Here is a 9,175-nt window from a genome sequence, read left to right as displayed (position 1 = left end):
TTTTTTTTATATTATGATGCATGCGTCAAGCATATTTTCTAAAAAAAATTGACATATACAATTTTCTCTTTGACTTAAAAGTAATCAATTGTTTAATGTTTTTTGAGAATATGTGGTATTTTAGAAAATCATGCCACATTATCTTCTTACTTGTTGGATTTCTTATTCAATAATTATTTCTGCATTTGTTTTAATAAAAATGTGCAAAGTTGCAGGTCCGTTGAAAAAATAAAATAGTTTTGAATTATTCATTTACTTCTACGCGAAATTAATAGAAGACCAAATGCAAAAAAAAAATTATTGCCCCCTAATCTATAATAACTTTAACGTTCATAAAATTTATACACAAATCATATATTGTATATTACGAGGGTTGACCAGAAAGGTCGTAGACATGAAAAACCAGTTTATTTTTTTCTTTGTTAAATCAAATTTTATTTTATGTCAAAACAAAAAGTAACATTTTATGATCATGTATTTCAAGTTTCATGACGATACTACGTTTAATAAGAAAACTACGACAAAAAAAAGAAACAATGTAAGTGTACATCGACGCACGAAAGCAAGCATACTGTAAGTCCTCATAACGTCATGATATCCTTTTCTGCTTCACATGCGTCTATAGTAACATCCATATGAATACTTTTTTTCAGTTAAAACCCATTTTTGACTAAGGGACTTATTTAAATTCACTTCTGACCGATTTTTTTTAGCAGATTCCAATTTTAATTTAAAAAAATTGGTAGAAAGATCACGTTACATATTAGGCAGCAGAGAATACACCTTGTTGGACGACGATCATAACCCAGAACGTTCCCAATTGCATGTCTGCGCATAACAAACAGTACTCTACTTCTTACACGCAGTGATTTTTTTTAGATTTAGAGGGAAAATTATAGTTTAATCCATGCCATTTAAAAACAAATTCTATATTTTAAAAATCTAGTATGTAGTGTCCTTTCTGTACTTTTTGTCCCGTATTTGATGTATATAAAACATACCAAAAATAATTTATTACATTTCCATGCGCCGGTTACGCGTTTGACGACGTCATTTTCATCAATCTCAATTCCAGCAACACTTTGAAAATCATGACACCAATCGTCTGTTTTTAAAGCTATTGATATGAAAATTTGATATATTTATTTTAGATTTTGATTTTGGTTTTAATTTGAGTTCAATCTTTTTACATCTTCTATACCATTTTAAGTTTACAAATATTTAAAATAGGTATTTTTAATGAACATCCAAATTTTGAATTTCAGTTGTCGAGTTACAAGACAGATTTAGAGTTCCCAACCTTTGTTAAGTAAACAAGTCCCGAACCACGTTTTTGTTTACATAGATTAAACATGCTGATGTGTGTTCGCCATACCAGATTTTTTCAATAAAGAAGTTATTGTTCAATTTCGTCAGGTAACGAAAGAACTTTTTTTGGGAAATTGCTGCATTACTTATAATGAACAGATATAGACCTTTAAAACTCTGTGTAACTTTTTGTTTCTGGTAGGTGGACTCAAACTTAATTTCAGGTAATTTTATGAAAATTATTCAACCGTTTATATCAATATTAACAATGTTGTATTTATCATTTTAAATACAAAAATGAATCTTATACAAATTGAATCTTATATATATAAATACTGTATCTATGTGCCAACTCTACAGCCTTTGTATAGTATCCCTCCAAAGACCTTGTGCCATTAACATCAGTGCATGTTCCGTGTTTCATCCATTCGTATGACCTGTCAATTAGTATTCTCTATTTAATTTCAATCATTATCAATATTGTCTAAATCTTAATTTTTATACCATTTAAATCTTGTATCTTAAGAGAGAAAGATAATGTTTGAAAAGTTAACTAAACTCATTCATAATGTCTCAATCAGATTTTATTCTTAAAAGTATTCTTTGTATTTTCATTCTTAGTTTCATTAAAATACCTTCTTTTATAAAGTTATGATTTTAGAGCTATAACAAGCGTATATCATACTTCAATATATGTTTCGAAAATGTTTGTTTCCCATTTCAATTGATAAAATGAATAAAAATTTTCGGTTATTATTAAATACATTGCTTTTCAGCTATTACAAAATAGAATTTGAATGATGAATGTAAAAAATTACGAAAACTCATGTGTTGCCAATCTTTGACCTAAGATCTGGCCAATTCTCATTCATTGAAACAAATTAATAATGCAAAATTATCGTTACTTGTATTTAATAATATTTTTTGGCTTTAATATATTCAATCGATTATAGAAAATACAAAAGGAACTTACCTCTGGAATATTTTTTTCCTGAAAACTTTCGCAACGTTCGCAAAATTTAAAGAATACTTTGCATCAACAGTTTATTGAGTTAAGTCTAAGATTCTTATTTTAAGGTTTGATTATCTTCAAGTACATATGTGATTATTAAAATGAAACATTCATTTCATGTTCTTTAGATTACCAGTATATCGCATTTTATGTTTATATCTAAAATAATTTGCAAATAATTTGGAAAAAAAACTTTTTTAAATGCACACTATATGAAGGATTTAAAAATGAATATTTTTTTTGGCTGTAAAGCAAAATAAACTGTGCTAATTTCATGAAAATTGAAGTGTTTGTCAATTATATTCGCACTCAAGTAGTGTTCAAGCCCAGTAGAGTGTGAAATGCATATTTGATTTTTTTTATTTGATGAATTGATGATGATTATTATTGCATACCAAAGTCCATGTATAGTCCATTTACATGTATTTGGCGGTTCTTTGTTCCACTGTGTAAAAAAAAATAAAAATAGTTATTAATATAAATGTCGTCAAAACATATTTCTTTGATACATATTATGTTTTTAATTTGACTTACATTTTGAATTCTGCAAAATTTCACTGGCCATTGATAACCCAAAATAAAGAAATCAAACTCAACTGCCATCACTTGATTGCTGTCACTGTATAAAAGAAATCATAACATGATTTTTATGAATAAAAACTATTGAACAAATCCATGTGTTGGTTTCAATAATTAGTTTATTTCATGTTTGATAATTATCCAATTTCTTCAATTCATTATACATAGTTATGTTAAGCAACTTTATAGCGTCAGGTTAATTCATTAATATTTTTTTAAATTCGTTATGCGTGTATTAAATAGTGTTGTTTATCTGCCTTTCGCTATTTTATTCCTCTACCTCGCCAGATTAAAAAAAATCATTTTCAATCGATATCTTATTTGTTTCAGTACTTACCTGCTTAGTATAATAATTATGATATAGATGAAAGGAATCATGATCCAACCAACCACGACTTATCTCTGAGTTGACTGTGAAGATGTTAAAGACAATGGAAGGTGTTGACAACTATGATAGTTTGTTCACTTGAAACAATTGGATAATCCAATAAAAAAAGTGTGGATAACTCATTTTTATGTTAAAACAAAATTACATTATTATTTACCTCTTTAAATTGAAAGAAAATCTGAAAACACAATGTAAATATTTTTGAGATGTATTTAGTTTAATCAAAATACATATGTTTTGACTTTAAGTTACGACTGAAGTAGATTGAAGTGCCACTTATAACGTAAACAATTCTGATTTAACAAATTATCTGTTTTAAAATTAAATGGGAGTAAAAATGTTTCTTTGATCAAATCAATTAGTAATTAATACGAGAGGACCTCCTTTCAAACTACTGTGAAATCACAAATTTTCGTGGGGGTTTAATTTTCGTTGTTTTCGAGGTATGACAAGACCCACGAATTCATGTCCACCACGAAATGTAAAATATTACATACATTAGGGCTCAATTATTCTTGATCCACGAAATCAAATCCCCACGAACCAAGGGATTTTCCTCAAAGCACGAAAATTTGACCCCACGAAAATATGTGATTTTACAGTAATTAGTATTCACTACTTGGTCCAAATTAAAAATCTAATTTAACCAAACAAAAAAAAAATATTATTCCTAAACATTATACAGAAAATCCTTATCTTTACCTTCAACCCCGCTGAAGTAGTTGTTAAAATTTCCTCTGAAATTAATATAAAATGATTAACATTGAAGAAGAGAACGGGAAGATGCTTTTGTTAATAACGGTTATGTTTACTCAAAAAGAGAAACCCAATTAATTTCCTGTTTATAAAATACTTACGCTTAGAAAGGCCTGAGTATTGTAAATCTAAAATAAAAAACAACTTCTGTAATCTATAACTCTTTAACAAACGGATGCTGAGTCGGTGTATTGTTTGCCTTTAGCGGAATATGAATATTAATGTATACTTCACTAATTTTGAGCAATTAGCATGAATTTATTCAATGTTGAAAACTTCTGAAAAATACACCTCCTATTTAAAGAAATGTTTGCTTATATAGTTTTTTTTTAGTTTTACATAGATATAAAAAGTTCTGATGAATTATTAATCTAAGTTCAAAACAGCACATAATGCAACCAACAAATGTGTGATTGCATGGGAACCTCACAGAAGAAGCAGATAGATATAAGGTACCGTACGGCCCCAAAGAAAACACAAAGCTGAAGACTACACCTCTTAATGCACAGCATGTATGACTAACCAGTGTGCGGATATGGCCTGGTGCATGCAAAGCTAGTGCCGAACTATGGGACAAATATCTTCAATGTCTTTTTGGGAAGGCTTGGAAAATTAAAAGGCTACGGATAAAGATCCAGTCAGAAATTCCGTGTAGATGAGCACAAGTTAAATGCAATGGAACACAATCATCTTCAAGAAAGATTACTCTGAAAGAAACACTTGCCTTTCTAGTTCAAGAGGATTGTTATGTCTAAGATGTCCAAAATGCAGCAATAGAAACCTTAACCAGAGATCAAAATTATGTAAGAAGGATTAAGACTACTTAAAGCATATGAAATACCACCAGAAAATTTTGTACCATGTGTTCAATAGAAAAATAACACGTACAGTAGATTTCTAGAACGTGCAGGCCTTCTACCAAACAAGAAGACTAGCACAAGTAGTGACAGAAATTGAGCATTACAAGATCGAGCTGATTTAAGTAATTGAAAGAAGTAGGGGCAAAATTGCTAGAAAAGAAAACATGAAGATGTGCAACCAATAGTTGGTAAACATTTCTTCCTGTTTTCAAAAAAAAAAAAAAAATCAGCTTCATTGTACAGAATTTTTTTTAGGGTAACAAATTCGAAAAAGAAGCGAGTAAAAAAGCTTATTAAAAACCATTATATGCAAGAATAAAAACTTCTTGATAGACATGATTGTGCATATTTTTTTTATGCAAGTCGCACTTGATATATAAAGATATTCTATGTGAGTATGATTGTACATAAATTGATCAAATACATGCATTACTTTTTTGTATTTATCAAAAGTAATGAAGTTTAATTTATTTTTTGTAGAATATTCTCCGATTCAAAGAAAACAAGTTGAAATCTATATATGGAAGGAAGGTTATTATATAGGACGAAACTTTTCAATGAATAAAAACTTCCGGAAAGAAAATATCTCTAAGGGTTTCCTCTGAGTCATGTTTTGACATTTTATGCGTACTCCGTACAAGCAAGTTAACATCAAATCAAAAGCACTTATAAGTTGCATTATTGACATAACAGTATTACAGAATGAATGTCTAGCTAAGGGAGATATTTTTAAAGAAAGGTATTAGAAAAAAAAAATAGTAAAGAGTGTGCCATTTCTCGTTTCTTTAATTGACCTGATGTTTACTTTACAGAAGACAGTACCAGATACATGTATGTCAAAAAATATATAAAAAATTGTATAACGAAACATTTACTGGTTTTCTTCTTCTGGAAAATGCGTCTGTCGACACTCAAACTCCTTGCTAACGGCCTCGGGCAAACAGTTTGGGTCATGTGTTTATCATACCGCATGTTGACTTCAAACTCAGTCAATGAATGTATATTAATGTATGTTCTTAGTTTGTTTCATACCCAGGAGCAGGCGCCCCTACTTACCAAACTTCGTATGTATTAGTTTAATTCCAAGGAACAGAGAAGAAGATTTTCAGAGAATTTTCACATAATCTATTTAGCCCCGCCCTAATACACGATCCACTGATCATGGGGTCAAACAATTCAAAATTTTAATCTAGATCTCCTTTCCCTACATAACAAAACTTCTATATTAGTTACATTTATTTCATACCCAGGGCAGAGGGAAAGTTTTCTATTCAGGTATAATGCATTTTCACTGTATAATCGGTATGGCTTGGTCCTACCATTTCATTATACACGGAAATAACGGTAAAATCCGTCGACATATCAGTGTATAAACAATAAGTTTAACTTTACAATTAGTATGAAACAATAGGTCATCTGTATGACTCAAGGATATATTGATTAATTGATTGTATATTGTTTAACGTCTCTCTCAAGAATTTTTCACTTATATAGAATCGCCACCACTTGCCGATGGAGAGCTACAAATTTTGTCCTTTACTCGGCACTCTGGGCCGTTGAGCAGATAGGGGTGTTTTTAGTGCGGCACGGGAACCCGGTTTATAAAGTTTCATCTGAAGGACGGGTTTTCACATCCCAGAGTGGGATTCGAAACCACGACTTAAGGATCAACTTCTTACTTTGGAACAGCTGACGCTCTAACTACTGTGCCACTTGGGCGACCAATGATAAAATGTATTTGCTGACAAGGTCATTGTCAAAAGAACTTATAGTGAAATGATGACTTTAAACGAGACCGCTGATGATTTTGTTTCATTTTTTTTTGTCAATAATTTACCTCGTTTTAAAAATTGTTCATAGTTACGTAGAGCATACATAAACTCCGTACGCAGGTGATGAAGGTATATTGCTGCATAGGTCAGGGAAGTTGACGATAGAAAAGTTAATTATTAAGTCATCACCTTTATTATCTAGCTTGGTTGTAAGATAACCATTAACGTATTTTTTAACTAAAATATCCAAATATGAAACAGATATTTCAGTCACTATGGTATCTGTTATCTCAAGCTTATCAGGATATACCACCATCAAGTTTCCGTCCACCCCTCAGGTGCAGTGGGGATGAAATTCATGTTTTGCTCCCATATATGCTTTTTACTAAAGTTGATTGAAATTGATTGAGCAGTTGCAGAGCGAACTCAAAATGTCCTAATGTTAAACAACGACGGAAAAAAACAGAAAGCAATAGGTCACCTGATTTACTCAGATGACCTAAAACATAGATTAACGTACTTGCCTGTGCTTGCCTTAATTTGTTTCTATGCTTTATATTTACTCCAAAATTATAAGTATTAAACTTATCCACCTTTCAATTACACTATTTCAAGTGATTGATTATCGCATACAAATAGAAAATGTAATATAACTTCTTACAGAATACAAATTCAGAGATTTCTGTCTAGATCCACAACATTTGGCGAAGTGGTCAACAAAAATTTCAAGAATACTTGTAAAATACCCTTGATTGCAACTTTGTATTCTGTTTGCTCAAGATCCTGGATGCCCTGAGCAGAGAAGATTTTCAAAGAAATACTGAACTTTTATGAAGCAAATACATATATTCAACAAAGCGCTTCCTAACACTAGAACCAATTCTTGCAAATACTATTTAAATAACGACCACTATTGAAATAAGTCCGAAAAATCTTACGTTTCCTGGCTTTTTTACGATCTTGATATATAACATGCTAGGAAAACGTCAGAACCGGCGCCATTACGATAACTGGGAAATCGCCGCCTCCAAATATGCAACACTAAGAAATCGGAAAAGTCATGGATAAAATTTTGCAATCATAATGCATAGGGCTGGGTATTGGCCCAAAATTTCGTATTGCGATATATTGCGATATTTTCAACTGTATTGCGATATGTATTGCAATATTTTCAATGTAATAAAAATGGCATTTTCTTACTATATTTACTTTAATTTACATGCAGAATTTACATAACTATGGTAAGTAACCAACATGGAAAAAAAAATCTTGTTGATTTTATTTAAGATATGCTCTGAAATGTTCCCACAAAACAACTTCTGACTTACTGCTTGGCTTAATAACAAACTTTCATAAGTCTATTTTTACATTTAATGACAAAATTCCTTAATCTTTGCATATTGCCAATATATCGATATTACAAAATCGTATTGCGATACGATATTTTTTGTCATTGTATTGCAATATATTGAAATATCGATATTACTGCCCAGCCCTAATAATGCATTCTATAGACTTCAATGGGACTTGTACTACAGGAAGCACTTTAGAAAAAATGCCTTAATGAAAAAGTGAAAGGTTCAACACTACCCCCGGGAATAATTAATAATTTGTAATTATATTTATGTAAAAACATCACTGTACCATGAAAAGTACTGCAAGAATCCTACTTTCCTATCATAGAAATAATTATTAATTTTTTTTTTTTCGGACGAAACCTTACCAATTTTTTTTTATATTTTGTTCAAAACATCGAAAGAATTGCATCATTTCCCGTAAACCATACCATGCTAGCAGCACTTTCCAAAAAGAATAGAATAAGAACTTAAGATATAAACAGAAATTAAATTTCAAAGTGTGCGGCGTAGTGTTGAACTTTTGCATCTTTTATGTGACAAACGACATAGGAAAGGCTGATCGGCAAGTAAACACCATATCTGCTTTTATATTACGAGGAAATTGTAGAAATATATTAGCATACCTTATTCATAATCTTTATTCCCCCATGAATCACACATGAAATTCATTCTAAATGCTTTTAAACTCCGTTTTCTTCTGTTTGTATACATGGATTCTCGTTACGTTTCACTTTCACTCTGTTACTGCATGATCAACAGTTATGTCGTCACGGATTTGGTATATAACCCCTGTGAAAAATAAAAAGACCCAGAAACGACAAGATTCCGATTATATAATGCCTCTGCATATTTTCATTCATTTTTTTGACCTAAAAAAATCTATCGATTTTAAGGAAATTTTATGTCTAAATTTCACGTCATATAGCTTTTTATGACGTCATATCATATAGGCAAGTAGAATAATTGGTTGTAACCTTAACATATTTGTCATATATTTGTTTGTCAACGCGTAAAATGAAAGTTAAGAAAGGGAACGCCAATGAACGTCATGGAGCTCCGAGCTACTACAATTAATGTGTGCAGACGGGAAAATATTAAGATCCATTCTCTGTAATGATTTGAAATTTTATATAGGAGCTGTG

General features: G+C 30.7%; 1 long non-coding RNA gene across 1 annotated transcript; it reads right to left on the bottom strand.

Annotated features, from left to right (window-relative positions):
- Positions 1-2,714: 2,714 nt before the first annotated feature.
- On the bottom strand, positions 2,715-3,358 carry LOC134261319 (uncharacterized). Its single transcript, XR_009990795.1, has 3 exons — positions 3,237-3,358; positions 2,855-2,939; positions 2,715-2,765 (listed from the first exon to the last, which is right to left on the bottom strand). It is a non-coding gene; the product is annotated as an uncharacterized LOC134261319 (long non-coding RNA).
- Between the last annotated feature and the right edge of the window lie 5,817 nt (positions 3,359-9,175).

The sequence above is a fragment of the Saccostrea cucullata genome, unplaced genomic scaffold (assembly GCF_032062105.1).
Source record: "Saccostrea cucullata isolate Sc308-1 unplaced genomic scaffold, CSIRO_AGI_Scuc_v1 ctg1526, whole genome shotgun sequence".
NCBI lineage: Eukaryota > Metazoa > Mollusca > Bivalvia > Ostreida > Ostreidae > Saccostrea > Saccostrea cuccullata.
This window is presented reverse-complemented; position numbering and strand designations above follow the sequence as displayed.